Genomic DNA, 23121 nt, shown 5'->3' on the forward strand with positions numbered 1-23121 from the left:
GCATGACTGTCACTTTAGACATGGCAAAATTGGAAGAGATACTCTTTTCAGCATTTGGCACAAGTGACATTGTTTGGACTGAAAATACAAGACTAGTTCTTAATTATAAAGGATAACTTATTGAAGGATCTCTTTTGGTAAATTGCTTTGAGAGTAGATGTGTGTACTTTTGTAGAGCACTGGTGGCTCTTGGGGACATAACAAAATATATATAAGATGGAACTTGCTTTGAGTCAAAGTCTAGTGTCAGACTTATAATCTCTGTTCTCATAAACATCTGTACTGGAGGGAAGGCGAGAGTAGGAATCCACCGATGTCTTCATAGATCCAGAGTTTTAGACTTGAAGGGAATCTTCAGAACATAGAGTCCAACCCCATTTGCAGATGAGGAAACTGAGTCCTTGAGACTTAAGTAAATTTCCCAAGGTCATATGTCTAGTCAAGTGCAGGCCAGAACTGTTTTCTCTATATTTTCCATGTACTCCGAAGCGGCTTGCTTAGAGTCAGCTGATATTCAGGACTTACAATGTATTCGTGTTTTCTTGTTTTATATCTTGCTGATTATATATATATATATAGGGAAAATCTGAAAAATTTGTTTTTCCAAACAAATTTCAGTTCTTTAGCTTTCACAGCACTCTAACTGGATGGTCCTTTACCAGTTGGTTGACGTAGACAAATGAATCGTTTTAGTGAATAGTTTTAAAGGGTCCCTCAGAGTGTTTCATCCTCTGTTACCAGTTAGTTTATCCCTTTGTGCACCGACCAGTGGAACTCAGTTTGCCTGCACCTACATGTTGATGTAACTAAATTTTAAACTTGTCTTAATGTGTCTTACTATACTCTGCTCTTTGGGGCCATGCTCACTGTTAAGTATTTGTGAAATTAATAAAATTTTCAAGACAGTTTAAAGTTAGTAATTACTGTAAAATTCCTATTTCAAGTGTTTCTATGTCAAGTGACTCATTTTTAATCTGTGGTGCTGTTGTAATAAGACCTTGTATACTTATAATTATAATAGACATGTGACTGAAAATCAGATAGACATTGAAGCTGCTCGTTCTGGGTGTTGGTCGGAGTTTATTGCTGTTTCCTCCAGATGATTCTGAATACATTTTTATAGCTAATAATCATCAGAATTTGAGATACACTCTGTTAAATTGCACCTGGTTTGCAGTTTGTACCAAACTGAGCTTTTTTTTTTTTTGAAGCAGGTTGGTAAAGTAAATATGATTAAGCATATTTATGGTAGTATCTTAATATTCAAGTGAAGGGAAAGTAGAGAACATAAGCAGCCAATGAAATAAATTTAGGGTGGAATGGAGTGAAGGGAAAAGTGGGAGGTAAAATGAAATTAGAGAGGAGGCAGGGACCAGATCTAGTAGGGCCTTTAGGACTTGGGAAGTTCTTTGAGTTTGTTCTGAGATGAAAATCATTAGATGTTTTTTAGCAGGAGAATGATGTGATCTGATAGTGAACAAGTAAACAACTAGAATCACTCACCAAGAGTAAGGGGTAGATCAGAGTCCATTCTGACTTTAGAGAGTAAATTAATACTAATTCATTTCTGGCAAAAATATCAGAGGGATTTCCTAATATTATTAATTTCCTTCATCTGATGACTTCAGCCTGTTTTTTTGAAGCCATTGATTTTCTGACAGTTGCCTTTCAGCCTGTAATTCCTCTGTAATGCCTGTATTAAAAAGGAAATGTAATTTGATAAAGCAAGTCATTCAAATTGTTAAGGTAGTCTTGGTGGTAGGGATATGGATGTTCACTGTAAAAGTCTTTTAACTTTGCTGTGTTTGAAAATTTTTATAATAAAATGTTGGAAAATTAATTTACATAGGATTCACCTGCTTTTGATTTTTGCTTCTAAAGAGGCAATGTTAATTTATAATACTCAGAAAATAGGTTGATTGTGTACGTTTTGTTAATTGAAGGAGGCCAAGACTTGTGTAACTGTGATAAATTTTATGGTATGTCAATTAAAAATTAAATTCTGTACTTTTTTCCTCTCTTGGTTTCTAAATTACTTGATGGAACTTTGGCCAAGTCCATTTACATCCTGTGTTTTGTTTTATCCTTGTAAAATGAATAAACATAATTCCTGATTTTTTTATATTTTTATAGTGCCTTTCATCTGAGAAGTTCAAGGCACTTTGTAGAACTTCTGCCACACAGGCTCTTGGTCTTGCCGCACGTTTGTAAGGTATGTAAATAGAAGCCTCTTCTTTCATTCTTTCCCCATGGAAGAGAGTTTACTATTATGTGTTATATATTAATGTAAGTTCTAGGGAAATGTGGATGCATCGCTGTTAGTGATTCTCTTCACCAATCTTGAGATCTTCATTTCACTCCGTAACTTTTCTCTCTGGTCTTATTTTCCTACCTCTCCATAAGATACTCCTCTAACTTCCCTCTTTTCTTCCATTCTAAGTGACGTTTCTTCCTCAGATGAAGATATGTTTCCTAATCTCTCTCTTACTTAATCTTTAAGCAGATGGACTCACTGTATTACAGACATATTTCTCTTACTTCTGGACCATTCCCTTCTTATTCTTTCTGTTTTTCGTCTTTAAGTTTTCATTTTTTTCAGTAGAGTAGTGTGGTCATCTTACAGTTTATCCACAGCCTGTGCTATGGGTATATCTAATTATCAATAGAAAATGAGCCATCTAGAGAATGAGGATCAGAGGACAGTCCTCTTTACCAGAGGGATCAGCAGTGGTACTGGCTTGGGTGGGAGCTATGTTAATAGCAGGTATAATAGCCCATCCAGGGACTGTTCAGATATTTTAAACTGATTACCAATAAGGAAAATAGTTAGAAGTATCTTAATTTAGTTGGTACCACAATAAATACCCTGGTCTGGTACCATTTTGACCACCTTTTCTTGTTCTTCTTGGGTCTGGGAGAACTCTGTATATGGAGAAGTGATCTGTTAAGGGGATGAATATTCTCATTTGGTGAGGTGGGCTACCTTGCAGTGAAGGCAGATGATGAAAGTGGTTTTGGTTGGCTTTGAACTCCTTCTTGGCATGTTAAGAGGAAAGGCCAAGCTAGCTTGTGGTTTTGTCATTTTTCATCTATGGAACAAATAATTACTGAATAGCTACTATATGCCAGGTGCTTTTCTGGGACACATCTGAAGAAAACAAAGATGGTCACTGCCCTCGGGGAGTTTTGTTTGTTTTACAATATTTTATTCCTAAAGACATGAACATTTGGTTTGAAACTGAAAACTCTGTTAATTTTGAATCATTCCATCTACTTTTTTCAAAATCACTGACAAGAAAATGGAAAGCACTTCAGGTGTTAATAATCACAAAAACATTAATAGATCTGCTCATGGAGTTTTTATTCTAGTAGGGAAGACTGATGATAGACAAGTAAGGAATGGGCTTGTCCCCTTTTTTGGTGAGGAAGATTGGCCCTGAGCTAACGTCTGTAGCCAAACTTCGTTTTTTTGCTTGAGGAAGAGTGGCCCTGAGCTATCATCTCTGTCAGTCTTCCTCTTTTTTATATGTGAGATGCCACTGCGGCATGGCTTGCTGAGTGGCGTGTAGGTCCATGCCCGGGATCCAAACCTGCAAACCCCAGGCCATTGAAGCAGAATGTGCAAACTTAATTGCTATGCCACTGGGCTGGCCCCTGGGCTTGCATTTTTTAGGGAACATCAAAAAGGCTTGAAGGCTGGAGCCTAAAAAGCAAGCAGGAGGAGTGGAAGAAATAAAGTTCTACAGGTAGGCAGGGGTCAGGTCTTGTAGGAACTGGGAATTTAGAGTTTATTCAGAGTGCATTGGGAAGGGTTTTTTTTTTTTTTTTTTGAGATTTTACTTTTTTCCTTTTTCTCCTCAAAGCCCCCTGGTACATAGTTGTATATTCTTCGTTGTGGGTCCTTCTAGTTGTGGCATGTGGGAAGCTGCCTTAGCGTGGTTTGATGAGCAGTGCCCTGTTTGTGCCCAGGATTTGAACCAGCGAAACACTGGGCCACCTGCAGCAGAGCGCGCGAACTTAACCACTCGGCCATGGGGCCAGCCCCTAGTTCTACTCTTAAGCATCAGTCAATAGTAGCAGCAGAGATGGTACTCTCCAGCAAGTGGACAGAAAAGTAGATGGTGGGGTGGAGATTTTTTTCTTCTGCTACCTGCTTCCACTTTCCTTTTATAACTGAAGGATTCTTGAACAATTTCTAATCCATGCCAGTTCTCTTGCACACCCATCTGTTGAACTGTGGCTGAAGAGTCTTCAGTCATGAAGCCAGAAGCATTTATCATGTACAGCTATATGCACACTTCATTTATCTTTCAGGCTTATTCTTTAGGAATTATATTTTCCATTAGTTAAAGTTTTCCAATTTTACTAACCCTCCATCCTTACCATAGTCCCTAAAACAGAAGTCCCTGAAATTTAAGGAAAAATGTTCTGAACTACTTTGTCGATTTAATAGTGGACCTCAAAGAGCAGTTCCCACATAAAAACTAATTTTTTTTGCAAGAAAGAGGGACAAAAGAATACAGGTTTTTATCTTCTGAAGCTCCTAGCTGCTCTGAAACAGAGATCCAATTCCATTGCTTAAAAAAATTATCTTGACTTTAAGCATATGGTTGCAAACTCTTCTTTTGTTATATGTGCATTGTCATTTTTACCTTATTCTCATGGCAGCTGTGTCCAAGTCTGTATGGTGCAGATGAGTTGTTCTCTGGTGCCTCTTCCATGGACCCACAGAGCAAATGTTCTGCCACTTTTCTGGTGTACTTTTACATAACCCTGCTATTTGTTATTTAGATTTTGAGAGTCTAAGGATGTACATTTAAGGTAGATATTTAATGTAACAAAACAATTTCTTGCCACAAGGTATTTTTATTACATGATTTGGCAGTTTTGTTGGAAATACTGCATTTAGAATATTTTGTAGAAAAGTTCTGGATGAAGTGTCTTGTTTAACTTTTCCAGTTATTCAGAAGGAAGCTTTGTTTATCTTTTGAAGGTCTTAAGTTCAGAAAAGGGAAGCAATAGAATGTCTTAGGTAAGAGCATGGGCTCTGGAGAGAGACTGACAGTTAAGTACTAGCTCTTACACTTGATGGCTTATGACTCTGGACAGTAATGTGACCTTTATAACTGAGTTTCCTCTTCTGTAGAATGGGCATGATAACAGAGTGCAATGAGGGTTCAGTGAGAGAGAAGCGCTTAGCTCCAGTGCCAGAGATGCAGCCCTTCAGCCTTCACTATTCGAATTACAGTTTGTAGTACCTAATAATCACCCTTCTTTAATCTAATTTGGAAGAGGTTTTTGAAGGGAGATGGGGGGGTAGCATCCTAAGGATTAATTCTTAGGGTAATGCAACAGGGCTCACTGCTGGGTCGCTGGTGCATATGAACAGTGGTACCTAAACTTGGCTATTCCCAAACTTGGTATCCAATTCCCCAAATTAGAATCACTTTGGGAGAGGCTTTTTTTTTTAAATCACCTTTATTGAGGTATAATTTGCATACAAAAATGCACCTATTTAAATAACAGTTTGGTAAGTTTTGATAAATATATACATCTATATAATTGCCACCCAATCAAGATACTACAGAATATTTCCTTGGGAGCCTTTAAAGTTTTCTATTTTTAAGTAGTTTATTTTTTAAAAATATACATTTTATTCTTGGTGGGACTGTGAAATGGTACAGATAGTTTGGGAAAACAGTATGGCAGATCCTCAAAAAATTAAAAATAGAATTACCTTATGATCCAGCAATTCCACTTCTGGGTCTATATGCCAAAGAATTGAAAGCAGGGTCTCAGAGATATTTGTACACCCATGTTCATAGCAGCAGTATTCACAAAAGCTAAAATGTGAAGCAACCCAAGTATTGTTGACGGATGAATGGATAAGTAAAATGTGATATATACACACAATGGAATATTATTCAGCCTTAAAAAGTAAGGAAATTCTGCAGTATGCTGCAATGTGGATGAACCTTGAGGGCATCATGCTTTTTTTTTTTTTTTTTTTTTGAGGAAGATTAGACCTCAGCTCACTACTGCCAATCCTCCTCTTTTTGCTGAGGAAGACTGGCCATGAGCTAACATCCATGCCCATCTTTCTCAACTTTGTACATGGGACGCCTACTATAGCATGGCGTGCCAAGCGGTGCCGTGTCCGCACCCGGGATCCGAACCAGCGAACCCTAGGCCGCCAAGAAGTGGAAGGTGCAAACTTAACTGTTGCGCCACTGGACCGGCTCCCGAGGACATTATGCTAAGTGAAGAAAAGCCAGTTACAATAAGACAAATACCGTATAATTCTACTTATATGAGGTACTTAGAGTAGTCAAAATCATAAAGAGAGAAAGAATGGTGATTGCCAGGGCCTGGGGGGTGGGGGGAAAATGGAGAGTTAATGTTTAATAGGTATAGACTTTCAGATTTATAAGATGAAAAGAGTTAGGATGGATAGTGGTGATGGTTGCACAACAGTGTGAATGTATTTAATACGACTGAACTGGATGCTTAAAAATGGATTAAGATGGTAAATTTTGTGTTGTGTGTATTTTACCACAATTTAAAAAAGGAAAAAAACGCACTAGGTAAAAATAAAATCATACGTTAAGGTTTATAATAAAAAATGTAAATGTCTTCCTGTCTCAGACCATGGTCTTCCTTCTCTCATATTATTGCCCCTTTAGGGCTTTAAAAATATTTGACAGCAAGAGGGTTGATAAAGCATGTATATGAAACAGTGCACAAGGGATGGATGGAGCATGAAAAGTAAGCCTTTCTCCCATCTCAGCCTCCTGAGTTCCTTGCTTCAGAGAAAACCATGTAACTATTTCCTATGTATCCTTCTAGAGATACTGTGTCTACATGTACATACTACATATTTTTCCTTTTTATACACAGACTCTTGCATCACACTATTACACCTCTTATTCTTTCTCCTTAACAGTAGGTCTTGATGATTATTTAGCAAGATATTTAGAAGTATACACTGGGGAAAATAGTTTGGCAGTTCCTCAAATAGTTAAATACAGAATTACCATGTAACTCAGTAATTCCATTCCTAGATATATACCCAAAAGAGTTGAAAATGTGTACTCAAACAAATACTTGTACATAAATGTTCATAGGAGCACTATTTATATAGCCAAAAGGTGGAAACAATTCAAATGTCCATCAACAGATGAATGGATAAACAAATGTGCTATGTACATAAATGGAATATGCAGCCCTTAGAACAATGAAGCACTGATAACATGCTACAACGTGGATGAACCTTGAAAGCATTGTGCTAAGTAAAAGAAGCCAGTCACAAAAGATCACATATTGTATGATTTCATTTATATGAAATAGCTAGTGGTTAAGTTTGTGTGCTCTGCTTTGGTGGCCCAGGGTTTCGCTGGTTTGGATCCTGGGCACGGACATGGCACCACTCATCAGGCCATGCTGAGGCGGCATCCCACATAGCACAACCAGAAGGACTTACAACTAGAATATACAACTATGTGCTGGGGGACTTTGGAGAGAAGAAGAAGAAGAAGAAGAAGAAAAAAAAAAACGATTGGCAACAGATGTTAGCTTAGATTCCAATCTTTAAAAAAAAAAAATCTAGAATAGGTAAATCCATAGAGACAGCAAATTGGTGTGTGCTAGGTGCTGAGGGAAGGGGGAACTGGGGACAGACTGCTTAATGGTTTTGGGGTTTTCTTGGTGGTGGTGAAAATGTTTTGGAACTAGAAAGAGTTTGTGCTTGCACAACATTGTGAATGTACTAAATGTCATCGAATTGTACACTTTAAAAATGTTAACTTTATATTATGTGAATTTCACCTCAAAAATTTTTTTAGTAGTTGTTGAGGCCCCACCCTGAAGAATTTTCAATCTGCTAGTTGTGGTCTCCTGAGAGGAATAAAGATGTTTGTGCCAGAATGCAGGGTGCCTGGCTGCTCATTGTCATTGCTGAAACACCCCAACAGGCCATTAAGCAGCTCCTTGGAGTTCCCTCTTGGTTTATTCTTCTTTGTATGTCAGTTCACCAGACAAGCATTGTCTTAGGGGCAACATATGTGGAGAATTAGGCTGCACAAAGCCAAATCCTGATTCTGTGCATCTACTTAAGGTTAACCCTAGAACATTTACATTTTGAGCTGGGTGATATATGATGCTCTTATTTAGAAGCCAGAAGGTATGTATGTTCCCTTAGGAGTGTTTCCGGCCTCGCCCCCCCAAAGAAGAATTTAAGTCTGGGGTGATTTTCACTTGGCAGTATATTGGAGGCTTTGTCAGTCTCTCCTGCTTGCCTTTGTGTGCCTTAGAGCTGCTGCTCTTCATGTCCAAGGGACCTTATTGCTGTGGAAAGGAGGGCCCTTGAACTGACATTCACCCTTGGCAACTGCTTGATCAAGATGGCCAAATAATGGCACTACCAGGTCAAGCTCATCATGAACAAATGGACAGATGGTAGTTGGGACCTTTTTGCCAGAGGTTTCCTATGTAGTTCATTAACAAACTAAATGGCTTTATGTTTTCAATTTAATTTCCCAAGTGTTTAATGGTGTTCCTGTGTGCCAGGCATAGTCCTAGATATGGGTGAAACTGGAGTTGATAGGACAAGTTTCTGCTCACTGCGCTGAAATAGTTTCAGTATAGATATTTTCTTCCTTAATAAAGCAGTATGTGTTCTGTTCATTTTAGATGTATATTTTAACAAAAGATGAAAGCAGTGAAACCGGGAGGGTATTGGAGAAGGGAGTGCTTATGAAAAGTCTACACTTCGTTTCAACCAGGTTTATTGTTTGAACACAAATTTGATTCTAGTTTGGTTGTTACTTTTAGGACTGTCTGGAGAAAAGACTATATTTTGACCTTTATTTTTAGTTTTATAGTCCTGATAACTTTGCTTCAAGAGGATGCATTGTAGGGAACTTTAAGCTTTTATGGGATTAATGCATTTTTAGGTATGGGAGGTATGGCTCTTATAGAAAAATCAAGATCTTAAACCTCTGAATAGTATTATAGTGTTCTAGATAACTGAAGCTTGCTTCTTTAAGCTTTAAAACTTGCTTTAGTTCTGTAGTGGATGTCTTCTTTTTCTGTGTCTTACAGTATCTGGGCCCTAAGCTTCCGTGTGTAATGATTGAGGTCTTTTCTCCTAAAGGGCTTTTGAGGTCTATCCTTGGAGTCTGTTATCCTGTTTTAAGACTCTGGCCTGGCCTAATTGGCACTTCTCTCCCTCCCGTTTTACATTTGTGAGCCTGATTTACAGTTTTCTGTCTCCTACATTCTTGTCATAGGCTGCACATCTTTCTCACCTAAACATGCATTTTTCTAAACTGCTGTGAACTGAGCTACTGGCCAGTTAGACTTACAGAGTTGTCTAAAATAAGAGCAGATGAGTTCACAGGGAGGATCTGAGTTTTAACACTTGTTGGTACAGATAATTGATGTTTCTGATTATATGAGGGCTTTCTGTAATTCTGTGAGAGTGAATTCTTGAACTACTAAAACAAAGTGTCCTGGGAGGTAGCCTCACTACTAGTGTACACAGCTGATCTTGTAACTGTTTTCTTTTCAAAATCTGTGGGCAGCAAATTGGTTATATAAAGTTTCTTTGCTCTTGGAAATTTATTTTCTCAGATTTGTTATTTGAACCCTTAACTATTATGTGCTTGTGCCTGTGCTTGTCCCACAGTGGTGAATAAGACAGATATGATTCTTACACTAATGGAGTTTGGCAGGAAGAAACTTTAGAGGGGTCTAATGAGTGAGGCAGAGAGAAATCTTACATGCTGAGGGAGTGTACCTAAGGGGCTTGATCTAAGTTGGTAACTCTGGGAAGGTCTCGAGAGAGAGTGACTTAGCCTTAAGTATGAAGTTATCTAAGTGGGGAAAGGGTAGGTGGGGTGCATTCAGGGCAGAGGAAAGGAGGAGGAAGAAATCATGGCTTAATAATAGCCTGAGTTACGGATGTTGTCTTGGCTGAGGATGGTTGTATGCTTTGGATTTTATAATTTCATGAGTTAGTGTCTTGAGATTTATAGTTATTTCTTTGTCTGCAATATGACATTTTGTACCCAGATTTTATCCAAAATATTTTTTGCATTGTTTGCATTGATGCTACTTCCTCCCACAGAAACTAACATTGACAAAACCTAGGGTTGGGAGGAAGTTTTTATGTATGTACACTAGGATCATTATTATTCTTAATGAAATTCACAAGATTTTTATGTGTTTTAAAATTCTTTTTAGGGGCTGGCCCCGTGGCCGAGTGGTTAAGTTTGCGTGGTCTGCTTTGGTGGCCCAGGGTTTTGCTGGTTCGGATCCTTGGTGCAGACATGGCACTGCTTATTAGGTCACATTGAGGTGGCGTCCCACATGCCACAACTAGAAGGACCCACAACTAAAATATACAGCTGTGTACTGGGGAGATTTGGGGAGAGAAAAAAAAAAAAACAAAAAAATACTGTAAAATTCTTTTTAAATTTTAGTTTTTGAAAGACGACAGCTTTTGCTTTTGTAATAGTCTGTATAGTACTGATTTATAACAACTTATTTGGAGAGAAATAGCAGATATAAAATTTCAACTGGATTACATAATTGAGACATATGGATGTCAACAAGTTGTATGAACTCAACTTCTAATCTGTTGTGTCCACTATGTTTAAAGTAATGAATGAAATAAAAAAGTAAAAATTAAGCCATGTCCAAGGCTATGCTGTATTAAATGGTTTTATTTCTTGGGTGGTTGAGAAATTGTAGAAAGCTTGCTGTGATCATCACTATTTCTTTTGCGTAATTAGTCCCTTTGAAGGATTAGGAGGTAAAATTATAATTATCTCAGGTATGCTGAATTAGTCATTTTTAAAGCCAGGATTATTTTATCTGCATGGAAATTTATTCATTAACTTTCCAAAATATTGTAAAAATCTTGATCCAGCTGAAGTAGCATAGTTATTCAGTCAAATTATTTGTACTTCTGTTTCTTGGCTGGAGAACTGTTTTGTGCCTGCTTATAATGAATGTTTAGCTAATAAATGTCTGAATAATGCATTCGTTATAACCTGGTAGCACCATCACAAACATCTTTGGTGGCTTCTTATCTGCCAAAAATAAGCAAGAAATTGTGCACAGACGCAGATTACTGTGAGTCTAAGAAAATAAGTATTGCAAAATGTGTAGTCCCTAAACAAGTTGTCAGAATTATTCAGCTAATTTAGATTGTGGAATTCAAATTACTGTCAGCTCTGCAGTTTAGCTTAAACACATACCACACCCAGCTGCCCCCCCCCCCCAGCCCAATTTAAAACCTATTTTGTTTTAATTTCCCAAGAGGAATAGCAGGAGGGGCTTAGTCCACTTCTCGGGGGTAACAGCATGGTTATCAGTCATGGAAAAATCAGATTTGAGGGCATTAGAAAAGATGCTTAAAAAGCATTGAGAGGGATGTGATTGTGTTTAAAACAAATTGGCATTGAGTTAAAGAGTTTCGTAACTGCCATTCACAAAGTTCTGAAAACTACAAACTCATTTGATGGCAAAACCTGAGCTGAACTGATGAGAGGTTTAGTCTTTATCCACTTAATGTGAATAGTCTTTTATTTTAGTGAAGAACTATTAACCCATTGGGTGTGTTATGGAATATTTAGCATTTGTACCATATTACCTTTCTAAAAATCTGAAAAATCCTAAGTTTAGAAACATCTGACCCCAAGGCTTTCGGATGAAGAATTGTGGGCCTGTAGTTCTGGGCGGTAAGAGAGAAGCTAAGTTTTTTTGTTTTTTAAATAGGAAAAAAAGAGGGTGAGATGAACTGTGGATGGTATATACACTTTGAAAAAATAATTATTTGCTAGACTGGTAAAAGTTTCATTTTAGGAAAAACAACATTCTTTTCATGTCAGGCCATATTATCAGGTCATCTTCAAATTCTGGACAGTTGCAGTTTGAAGGAAGGAGTTGCCATGTGACCAAAATAAGACCTAATTAATAATGTAAACATTAATTGAACACTGTGATCTATTTTCAGTGTAGGTAAGCTCTTTCTCTGTAATATCTTATTTGATCTTCATACTAACCCTATTTAGAAGGTTCCATTCTCCACTTGATAGATAAGGAAACTGGTTGTAAAAGGGCACAAAGCTAGCAAGGGACAGAGCCTAGATTAACTCTCAGGTAGTGTAGTTTCTTTACCACTACTGTAAACTGCCTTCTCTCTACTCAGTTGCTGCCTATCACTGAAATTAATTTCTCGTAGAACTTTTTAATTTGGCTAGTCTTCATGGGACCTGTCTATGTAATGAATATTTCTGCTTTTATTGAGTAGTCCATATGGTAGGTGCTGTATACTCATCACACACACCCAGGATGGGACTCACATTTTGTGATAGTATTTTGGGTGATGAGGGGAGGTAGATGAGAATCACCTGGAACTCTTAGAGAACATGTATCAACTGGCCCCTTTCAGAATCTGTGGTTGGAGTAGGGATTGGAGTGCATGTGATTATACCTTCTTCCAACTACACAATAATAATTCACAAAGATTATTCATGATTATTCACGAAGTAAGGTAACAGCGATAGTGATGCACAATTTCCTTTTTCCTAAGGCCCTTTTTCTTCTGCTTGGGAACACTTACTAGAAAGAAGGGAATGCTATAGACCTGAAAAACTCTTGGCCTTAAAAAATAGTTATTTGCTAGATTGGGAAAAGTTTCATTTTAGGAAAAACACCACTATATTCAGGTAACTTTAAATCTGCTTTAATTTATGGAAAAAATGAATTGCTTGCAATCTTCAGTATTTTAGCTGTTAATAACAAATTATTTTTGATCCCCCATAATGAATCTCTTCATCATGGTTGAAAACGGCTGCTCTCTAAAGTATTCCAAGAGTATTAGTCTTTTCTTAAGGCCTTTTGCCATATCTAAGGTGATAAGATAGACATTTAGTGTTTTTTTTCCTCCCCTTTATGTTGTTGTTTCATACACAGGTACCAGGGAGTTCTGTATACAGTGGTTTGTTACTTGTGAGTCTTATTTGAAAAGAAATAACTTCCTACTTGAAGAATTAGACTTAAGGCCAATTCAAAAAAGAAGGGAAGTAACTTAGAGGAAGTAAATTTGAAGGCTAATGTCTAATCTTAGTAACTTAAGCTTTTGAAAGTTTCCTTTTACAAAGTAAAAAATTAACTCTTTATTATACCAACACATTTTTATCCATTAACTTAGGAAGGCTAGGTTTTTTATCCTTAATTCAGTTGCTGGACACATACTTCTGTTCAGTGCTATTTTTGACTCTGCTAGGCATTGTAGGGAATATAGAAAATGATCGTAGGGTCTTTTTTATTGGAGCTTATGGATAGTAGTAGTAACAGTTAAACATTAGCTGTTATTTGCTAGGTTTTGTTTATTCTAAGTGCTTTCCTGTGTTAACTCATTTAATAATTACCACTATCCTGTGAGGGTAGGAACCGTTATTTTTCCCTCTTGTACAGATGAGGAAGTAGAGGCATAGAGGGATTAAGTAACTTGCCCAAAGATTCACAGCTACTTTGAATCCTAGCACCTGGCTCCAGAGCCTTCTCTCTGCTAGTGCAAATAGAGTATCAAGTGATGCAAGCTTACGTAGTCATTTGGGAAACAGCGCTGGGTAAAGTGCTGTAGGATTTCAGGGACGGAGAAGAATTTGTACTGGAGTAGCCAGGGAGGCCCCTGTGGGGAGGGTGTAACTCTTGGCCTAAAGGGAGATAAAGAGGAGTGTTGTGAGTGGTGGGAATCAGCCCTTGGCAGTGTTAAACTGTGCTTGAACACAGATAATCTTGTTTCACCTCCTTGTAGGGAAGAGAAAGTGGGCAGGATTGGTTAGCCTAGGAAAGTTGTGTGGGGGAGAGGGGACAGTCTACTTCTCTAGCCTTCAGGAGGTCAGATCCCAAGATGGATCTTTGTATATGTACTGCTTTGTTTCTTCTTTTTTCTTTTTCTTTTTTTACTTAATATACTATATAGATCTTTCCAAGTCAGTACATTTTAAAATTTATTTTATTAATCTTTTTCAAAAACACAATACATACATTTGGTAGATTGAGATAGTGAAAAAGGATATATGGTCCCTAGAGGCAACTATTTTTAAGAGTTTCTTACGTACTTTTTGAGAGAGGCTGTGCATATACCAGTGTTCATTGTTCTTCAGTGAATATTAATTGTGCACTTCTGCCTTGTTCTATATATCTATACATCCCATTGTTATGTAATGGTATGACAGTGTACATACTCAGCCCCTTACTTTTTTCAGTTAATAATCTGTCTTGGAGATAATTTGTTAACACGAATCTTTATTATTTTTTAATGGTTGCATAATATGCCATTGTATGGATGTATCATAAGATACTTAACTAGTCCTCAAAAGGGACATCTAGGGTTGTTTCTAGTCTTTTGCTATTATAACATTATAAATATTGCTGAAATGAGCATTCTTGAACATAAATGTTTTCATCTGTATATGAATACATTTACAGGATAAATTAAGTGGAATTGCCGGTTCAGATGATATATGCAGTTTAAATCTAATAGATGTTGCCAATGGTCCTACAAAGAAGTTGCTCCTTACAGTAATAATACTTTGCTTTTTATGACTGAATCTCTTTAATACCCAGTCACTGAAATTCTTCAGCCCCACTGGGGCTTACAGTCTATTGATGTTACTACCCCTTTACTGCCCTTCATCTTCTTCATTTCCCACTTTTCCTTGATTTCATAGTTCATCACTGTAATCACAACCTTGTATACATTCTCAACTAACTTTCTCATTTTATCTTACCTGGCAAAACCTTGGCCCTGGTTAAATCCAACTCTTCGCTTATTCTACACCTGTAACTCAATGTAGCTGGAGAAGGGAAAAATGCTGACTGGTCTCACTTTGAACTCATGACCTCTAACGTCAAATGTGGTTCGTAGCACTGCCCAGCAGTCCCACTAAGACTCCTTAGTTCATTTATTCTCTTATTTTTAGGACAGTATAGCACCACCTCCTTTAGCTCAAACCTGTTTCCCTTCCCCAGCCTCACTGTCAGCTGATGATCTTGCTTCTTACTTATTGAGAAAATGGAAGCAAGTAGAAGAATCCACTGCTGTGTCTACTCACTCACCTGCATTTGGCTGTTATGGTCCACTTCATCCTCTGTTACTGTGGAGCAGTCCATAGTTCATATCCAGGGTCAGCCCTTCCACTTGTGTGCTAGATGTTATTCCCCTCTAATCTCCTCAAAACGCTGCTCTAGCAATTCTTCCCTCTCCTGCATCAATTCTGTATACAGTCCATTGGCCAGATGTTAATGATCCCAGCTACCTGCAACAGAGGTCGGGAGGGCGGGGGAGCTGGCGGGAAGGTAGTCTTTATTGTTGACAGCCATGTGACCAGAAAGGGGGATAGTAGGTACTGAGGAGGCAGCTGAGTATTCTCTGCTACACCTTGCGGGCTTTTTTTTTTTTTTAAAGATTGGCACCTGAGCTAACATCTGTTGCCAATCTTCTTTTTCTTTTTCTTCTTCTTCTTCTCCCCAAAGCACCCCGATACATAGTTGTATATTCTAGTTGTGAGTGCCTCTGGCTGGGTTATGTGGGACATCGCCTCAGCATGGCTTACTGAGCAGCACCATGTCCGCGCCGAGGATCCAAACTGGCGAAACCCTGGGCCACCGAAGCAGAGCATGTGAACTTAACCACTTGGCCAGGGGGCCAGCCCCCTCTCTTTTTTTAATTAAAAAACTTTTACTGGTAACAGTTTTATTGAGATGTAATTTACATAACATACAATTCACCCGTTTAAAGTGTACAGTTCAGTGGATTTTAGTGTATTCACAGAGCTGTACAGTCAGTTTTACATTTTTATCACCCCAAAAAGAAACTCCTGTAGCTGTCGTCTCCCAATCTCCCCATCACCACCCCCAGCCTTAGGCAGCCACTAATCTTTCCATCTCTGTAGATTTGCCTATCCTGGACATTTCATATGAAGGGAACCATATAGTATTTGGTCTTTTGTGACTGGCTTCTTATAAAATTTTCAAGGTTCATCCATATGTAACATTTATTGCCTAACTTCATGAAAGAACATTTTACACAACCTACCTCAATGCCCTCCTCTCTTCAATCTGCCACTCCTACCCCATGGCCAACTGAAAGGATTTTCCCCTGTTTTGCTGGAGACCTTCTGATTGCTGTACTTGTGCCCTTTTTCTAGTCATGTAATATGGACCCTTTCCTTGAAATGGCCTTCCTTTCTCTTGGTGCTGTTTCTCACCATAGCTTTCTGACTGTTCTCTTCTGGCTCCTTCATGCCCACCTTTTTCATGTTGCTAGCAGTCTCTGTGGATAGATAGATCACTGCCTGTCCCCATTCCACACCTTTTTTTTTTTTTTTTTTGCTATTTTTTGCTATTTTTGCTATTTTTACCTGTAATAACAACTTACCTGGGCACTAATCTTTTTCAGCTGGCTGGGGAAAAATATGTGTAGCATTAGGAAAAAGCCTCTTAGATTGTGCTTATTCTACCTCACCCTTCCACTAGGTTTCTCTCTCCTCCTGGGCACTCTCATGCCCTCACCATGGTCTTCTCATCCCTGTTCAGTTCACTTCCCAGCCGTCACCATGGTCTTCTCATCCCTGTTCAGTTCACTACCCAGCCGTCTCTCATGGTACTGCCAAGGCTTTCTTTGTAAATCACAGATCTGATCATGCCATTCCATTGGCTTTCCCTTGCTTACACAGTAGAGTACAGGTTACTCTGTATGACATACCAGATCCTCCAGTCTAACCATCACTTATCTCTCCACTCTCACTTTCCAACAGTCTCCTCTCTGAATTCTTGTATTTAAGGTCATTGAGGTCATTTGCTCAGGCTGTTCCTTCACATAGAAAGTATTCCTGAGTGGGGCTTGCCCAGTGGCTCAGTGGTTAAGTTCTCACATTCTGCTTTGGCAGCCCCGGGTTCACCAGTTCAGATCCCGGCTGCAGACCTATGCAATTCTTGTCAAGCCATGCTGTGGCAGGCATCCCACATATAAAAATAGAGGAAGATGGGCATGGATGTTAGCTCAGGGCCAGTCTTCCTCAGCAAAAAGAGGAGGATTGGCAGCAAATGTTAGCTTGGGGCTAATCTTCCTTGAAAAAAAGAAGAAAGAAGAAAGTATTCCTGAGCCACCACCACTTTTCTCAACTCCTCCCAGAGGACTTGTCCTCATTGTTCTAGGTCTAGGTTAGATATTACCTTCTCTGAAGCCCTCTGGCAGAATTGCTTGCTTTTTCTCTCTGTTCATCCCAGAGAGGGTGAGCTTCTGTTACAGCCCTTAATTAGAATGTTTTGTTTTCTCTAAGTGTCTTCCAGATAAGGCTGCACCTAGAACAAGGAATGGCCCATAGAAAACCCTTGGTTTGTGTTAGACTGATCAAGTGTAAAGGAGATAGACTTGAGACAAGGCCACTGGACCTATCAAGGTGATCACCATTGTACTGAAGTAGTGGGTGGAAGAGTGACTAACTGTGGAGGAAGCATAAGGGATGGATAGGAGTGCCTGCCAGAATTTATCTTTAAATGATCTTTAAATGTTTATCTTTAAATATTTTGTAGAAAAATCTATAATATGAAATTATGGGTATGACTTCTTTGGCAGATCCTCGTAGCATGCAAAAAACCAGAACATTGAATGAGAATCCTTTGTCTGCCAGATAGCCATGGGAGAATTGCTTAGAATAGCCATGTCCAGTAGACTTTCTGTGATGATGGATGTGTTCTATTTCTCTCTGTCCAATATAATAGTCACATGTGGTTGCTGAGCATTTGAAACATGGCCAGTGTGACCAAGGAAGTGAATTTTAAAATTTAAATTAATTAAAATATTAATTAAAAAATTAAAATAGTCATATGTGACTAGTGGCTGCTATGTTGGTCAGTGAAACTGTAACAGTACCAGCTTTGGAAGTGAATGTGACCCAGACATTCTGTCTCTTGTGATCATGTTTCAACCAATGACTGCTCCCCTGAATATATTTTTTCACTATTTTTATATTCCAGTTTATAACTATCGTTGAAGTCTTCGGCTTCCTTCCTGCTTACAAATAATTTAGATATGAGGAAAGTCTTACTTAAGGGTGTTGAGGAGAGCTTCCCAAGTGCTTTCTTTGAAAGGTGGATTGAAGTTAAAATTTTATTTCTGTATGTAGCAGCCACTGGTAAATTATGCAGTGGCTTTTGTTCATTCATTCAGCAAACACAGGTGGAGAGCCTACTTGTGTCTGGCACTACTTGCTTGGCTTGGTATTGGTTGATATAAAGGTGGATGAAACTATCCTAGCCCTAAATTAGCTTTCAGTCTAGTAGAGGGAGTCTTGTTTAAATAGGAATGATAAATAGATGGCGAAGATATTTATAAAGGAGGTTGTGTGAGAGGGAAAAGGAAATGGAAGAGGAGATCAGGGAAGAAGTGACTTTTGTCATCTTGAAAGGTAAATATTTGTGAAATATACAAGAGATGAGGCTTCCTAGGCAAAAGGAAGATGTGTTTAGGACCAAATATGCTTTTACTTTTTACAAAATTGTGTTGTGGTGCAGGTGATAATAGAATAAGTCTAGAGTGAATTGGAATCTTTACCTGGAGACTTGGAGATGACCTTTAAAAATTTCAGAAAATGTTGTTGGAAAATATTGCTTCTGCTGTGCAGTCCTTGAAACCCAGAAGGTGTCTGCTTGTGGGTGGCTTTGTGCTCCCGGCTTAAATTTCTAAACTTTGATCCTTGAGCTGATTTTTCTCTCCCACCATCCTTCTTACCTAACTCTAGGTGAAGTTCTTGTTTGTTACATTAGCTTAATTGCTTTGTAAAACCAACTTTGTAGGCAGTTATGTACTTATTAATGGTTGGTGTATAAACCTATAGTAGGTGCTTGATATATTCTGTCATTGAAATGTCTCATGAATCCTGCAGTGCCTGAATTTCAGCGGTTTTCTACTTGTCTTTGTTCAGATAAACTGTAATTAAGCTATTTTTTTAAAGCTAATTCTTTTTTAAATTTTTATTATTTTTTAAAGATTTTATTTTTCCTTTTTCTCCCAAAGCCCCCCGGTACATAGTTGTTTATTTTTAGTTGTGAGTCCTTCTAGTTGTGGCATGTGGGATGCCGCCTCAGCATGGCCTGATGAGCAGTGTCATGTCCGCACCCAGGATTCGAACCGGTGAAACCTTGGGCCGCCAAGTCAGAGTGCCTGAACTTAACCACTCAGCCTGGGGGCCGGCCCCTAAGCTATGCTTTTTAAAATCCCAAATGACAACATTATTTGCAACAACTTGTTAGCTGCATTTATCACTCTGGGCTCTTTGAAGAACCATTAGGTGACTTCTTCACTGTTCTTCATTAAGTATGTTTTTCATTTTGATTCCTCATTTTCTCCTTTGATTTTTCTCTTCTTTCATATTAATAACCATTACTCCTTTTAACCTTTCCTGAAAGAGTTTTATTTAGTTTCTCTAGTGCCACCATTAAAATTTGTAAGTTTTCCTTGGAATCTTGAGCCCAGGATTAGAACATATGTTTTTCCAGTCCAAATTTTGTTCCATCTATATTTTCTTGTTACATGTTCACTGTTTCAAACTGACTAGCATTTCAGATGAGATCTGGACTAAATCCCGACATGGCAGGCTGATTGCCTCTCATGGCCTGTGGATTATGCTGGCAGGCCTGTAGGCAGCTGCCTACAGGGGAAGGCAGAGGGGAAGCCTCCTTTTCTTTTGTAAAACTTATTTGCTTCTGTCTTCTAAATCTGCGCAGACTTGGGCCTACTAATCACTTTCTTTTTTTGTTGAGTTAAAATACACGTAACAAAATTTACCATCTTAGCCATTTTTAAGCATACAGTTCAGTGCTGTTAAGTACATTCACATTGTTGTGCAACCTTCACCACCATCCATCCCTGTAACTCTCTTCATCTTGTAAATCTGAAGCGGTCTGCTTATTAAACAACTCCCCATTCTCCCTTCCCGACAAACCAAACAACCACCATTCTACTTTCTGTCTTTATGATTGCGACTACTCTAAGTGCCTCTTATCAGTAAAATTATACAGTATTTGTCTTCTTGTGACTGGCTTTTTTTTTTCACTTAGCATAATATCCTCAAGATTTATCCATTTTGTAGCATATTGCAGAATTTCCTTACTTTTTAAAACTAAATAATATTCCATTTTGTGTATATACCACATTTTGCTTATCCATTCATTGATTGATGGACACTTGAATTGCTTCCACATTTTAGCTATTGTGAATAATGCTGCTATAAACATGAGTGTACAAATATCTCTTTGAGACCCTGCTTTCAATTCTTTGAGGTGCATACCCAGAAGTGGAATTCTGGGTCATATGTAATTCTATTTTTAATTTTTTTTTTTCGAGGAAGATTAGCCCTGAGCTAACTGCTGCCAATCCTCCTCTTTTTGCTGAGGAAGGCTGGCCCTGAGCTAACATCCGTGCCCATCTTCCTCCATTTTATATGTGGGACGCCTACCACAGCATCGCTTGCCAAGTGGTGCCATGTCTGCACCCGGGATCCGAACTGGCGGACCCCCGGCCGCCAGAAGCAGAATGTGCGCACTTAACTGCTCCGCCACTGGGCCGGCCCCTATTTTTAATTTTTTTGAGGAGCCTCCATACTGTTTTCCACAGTAGCTGTACCATTTTACATTCCTGACAGCACGTGTTTTCTGTGTTTTTCATGGTAGCCATCCTAATGGGTGTCAGGTGGTATTTCATTGTAGTTCTGATTTGCATTTCTCTAATTAGCGATGTTGATCATCTTTTCATGTGCTTATTGGTCATTTGTATATCTTCTTTGGAGAGATGTCTATTCAAGTCCTTTGCTCATTTTTTTTTTGAGGAAGATTAGCCCTGACCTAACATCTGCTGCCAATCCTCCTTTTTTTGCTGAGGAAGACTGGCCCTGAGTTAACATCCGTGCCCATCTTCCTTGACTTTATATCTGGGATGCCTACCACAGCATGGCTTGCCAGGCAGTGCCATGTCCGCACCCGGGATCCGAACCGGCGAACCCTGGGCTGCTGAAGTGGACCGTGTACACTTAACTGCTTCACCACCAGGCTGGCCCCCTTTGCTCATTTTTGAATTGGGTTGTTTCTTTTGTTGTTGTTGAGTTTTAGGAGTTCTCTGTATATTCCTCCATATTAATCCCTTATCAGCTACATGATTTGCAAATATTTCCTCCCATTCTGTGGGGTGTCTTTTCACTTGCTTGATGGTGTCCTTTGAAACACAAAAGTTTTTAATTTTGATGAAGTCCAGTTTGCTTTTTCTTTTATTGACTTTGCTTGTCACATTGTATCCAAGAAATCATTGCTAAATCCAATGACAAGAAGTTTCTCCCCCAATATTTTAAGGTTTTTTAGTTTTCCTCTGAGGTTTAGGTCTTTTATCCATTTTGAGTGAATTTTGTTTATTGTACAAGGGAAGAATCTAAATTCTTTTCTATGTGAATATCCAGTCTCCCCAGCACTGTTTATTGAAAAGACTCCTTTCCACATAGAATGATCTTGGCCCCTTGTCAAAAAATCAATTGACCATATATGTAAAGGTTTATTTCTGGTCTCTCTGTCCTATTCCACTTGTCTGTGTCTGTCTGTATACCAGTACCACACTGTTTTGATTTGCTTCTGTAACTTTGTAGTAAGTTTTCCAATTAGGAAGTCCTCTAACTTCATTTTTCTTTTTTAAGATTGTTTGGCTACTCAGGGTCTCTTGAGATCCATATGAATTTTGAGATATTTTTCTGTCTCTGCAAAAAACATTGTTGGCATTTTGATAGGGATTGCATTTATTCTGTAGATCACTTTGTATAGTATTGTGATCTTCATGATGCTTAATTTTTCTCCCCTTTTTTGGAGGAAGATTAGCCCTGAGCTAACTGCTGCCAATCCTCCTCTTCTTTCTGAGGAATGCTTACCCTGAGCTAACATCTGTGCTCATCTTCCTCTGTTTTATATGTGGGACACCTACCACAGCATGGCTTAATAAGTGGTGCTAGGTCTGTGATCCACACTGGTGAACCCTGAGCCGCTGAAGCAGTGGAATGTGCTGAACTTAACCACTGTGCCACCAGGGCAGCCCCAATTCTTGTTTTCCAATCCGTGAACATGGGGTATCTTTTCTTTTGTGTCTTTAATTTCTTTAACAGTTTTTTTTTTGTAGTAGTTTTCAGTGTATAAGTCTTTGGCCTTCTTGGTTAAATTTATTTCTAAGTGTTTTATTTTTTTAGATGCTATTTAAATAGAAGTTTTTAAAACTTCCTTTTCAAGTTATTGCAAGTGTATGGAATTACAATTGCTTTTATATGTTGATTTTATATCCTGAAGCTTTGCTGCATTGATTTATTGTCCCTAACAATTTTTTTAGATTCTTTAGGGTTTTCACTTGCATCCGCAATGCACAAGGGTTCCAATTTCTCCACACCCTAGCCAACACTTGTTGTTGTTTTTTAAATAATAGCCATCTTACTGGATTTCTTCTTTTTTAATGTATGCATTTACAGCTATCAGTTTCCCTCACTGCTTTCACTATATCCCATAAATTTTATGTTGTATTTTCATTTATCTCAAGGTATTTTTAATTTTTTCTTGTGATTTCTTCTTTAATTCATTGGTTAAGAGTCTGTTGTTTAATTTCCACATATTCATGAATTTCTGGTTTTCTTTCTGTTACTGATTTCATTCCATTGTGATCAGAAAAGATACTTTGTATGATTTCAGTCTTTTTGTTGTTGTTGTTGTTGTTTTGAGGAAGATTAGCCCTGAGCTAACTACTGTCAATCCTCCTCAGCTGACATCTGTGCCCATCTTCCTCTACTTTATATGTGGGATGCCTGCCACAGCATGAGTTGACAAGCAGTGCATAGATCTGCACCCAGGATCTGAACCAGCAAACCCCAGGCCGCCAAAGCAGAACTTGTGAACTTAACCACTGTGCCACCGGGCTGGCCCCTAACCTTCCTTCTTGAAAGATAGTTTGCCAGATACAGAATTCTTAGTTGGCACCTTTTTTTCTTTCAAGACTTTATATATGTCATCCCACTGCCTTCTGGC

The 23121-nt window shown here is 38.5% G+C and overlaps 1 protein-coding gene across 2 annotated transcripts in view; it reads left to right on the forward strand.

The window, feature by feature from the left end:
- The window catches only part of RHOA (ras homolog family member A), a 55694-nt gene that overhangs the window by 1523 nt on the left and 31050 nt on the right, over positions 1-23121 (forward strand). Inside the window, exon 2 of one of the 2 annotated variants that reach the window (XM_014840421.3) lies at positions 2134-2212. The exons of the other annotated variant lie outside the window; for it this stretch is intronic. The gene's annotated coding sequence lies outside the window, so the exon portion shown is untranslated. The remainder of the gene's footprint in view (positions 1-2133; positions 2213-23121) is intronic. 2 annotated transcript variants of the gene reach the window in all.

This window comes from Equus asinus, chromosome 21, assembly GCF_041296235.1.
Source record: "Equus asinus isolate D_3611 breed Donkey chromosome 21, EquAss-T2T_v2, whole genome shotgun sequence".
Taxonomy (NCBI): Eukaryota; Metazoa; Chordata; class Mammalia; order Perissodactyla; family Equidae; genus Equus; species Equus asinus.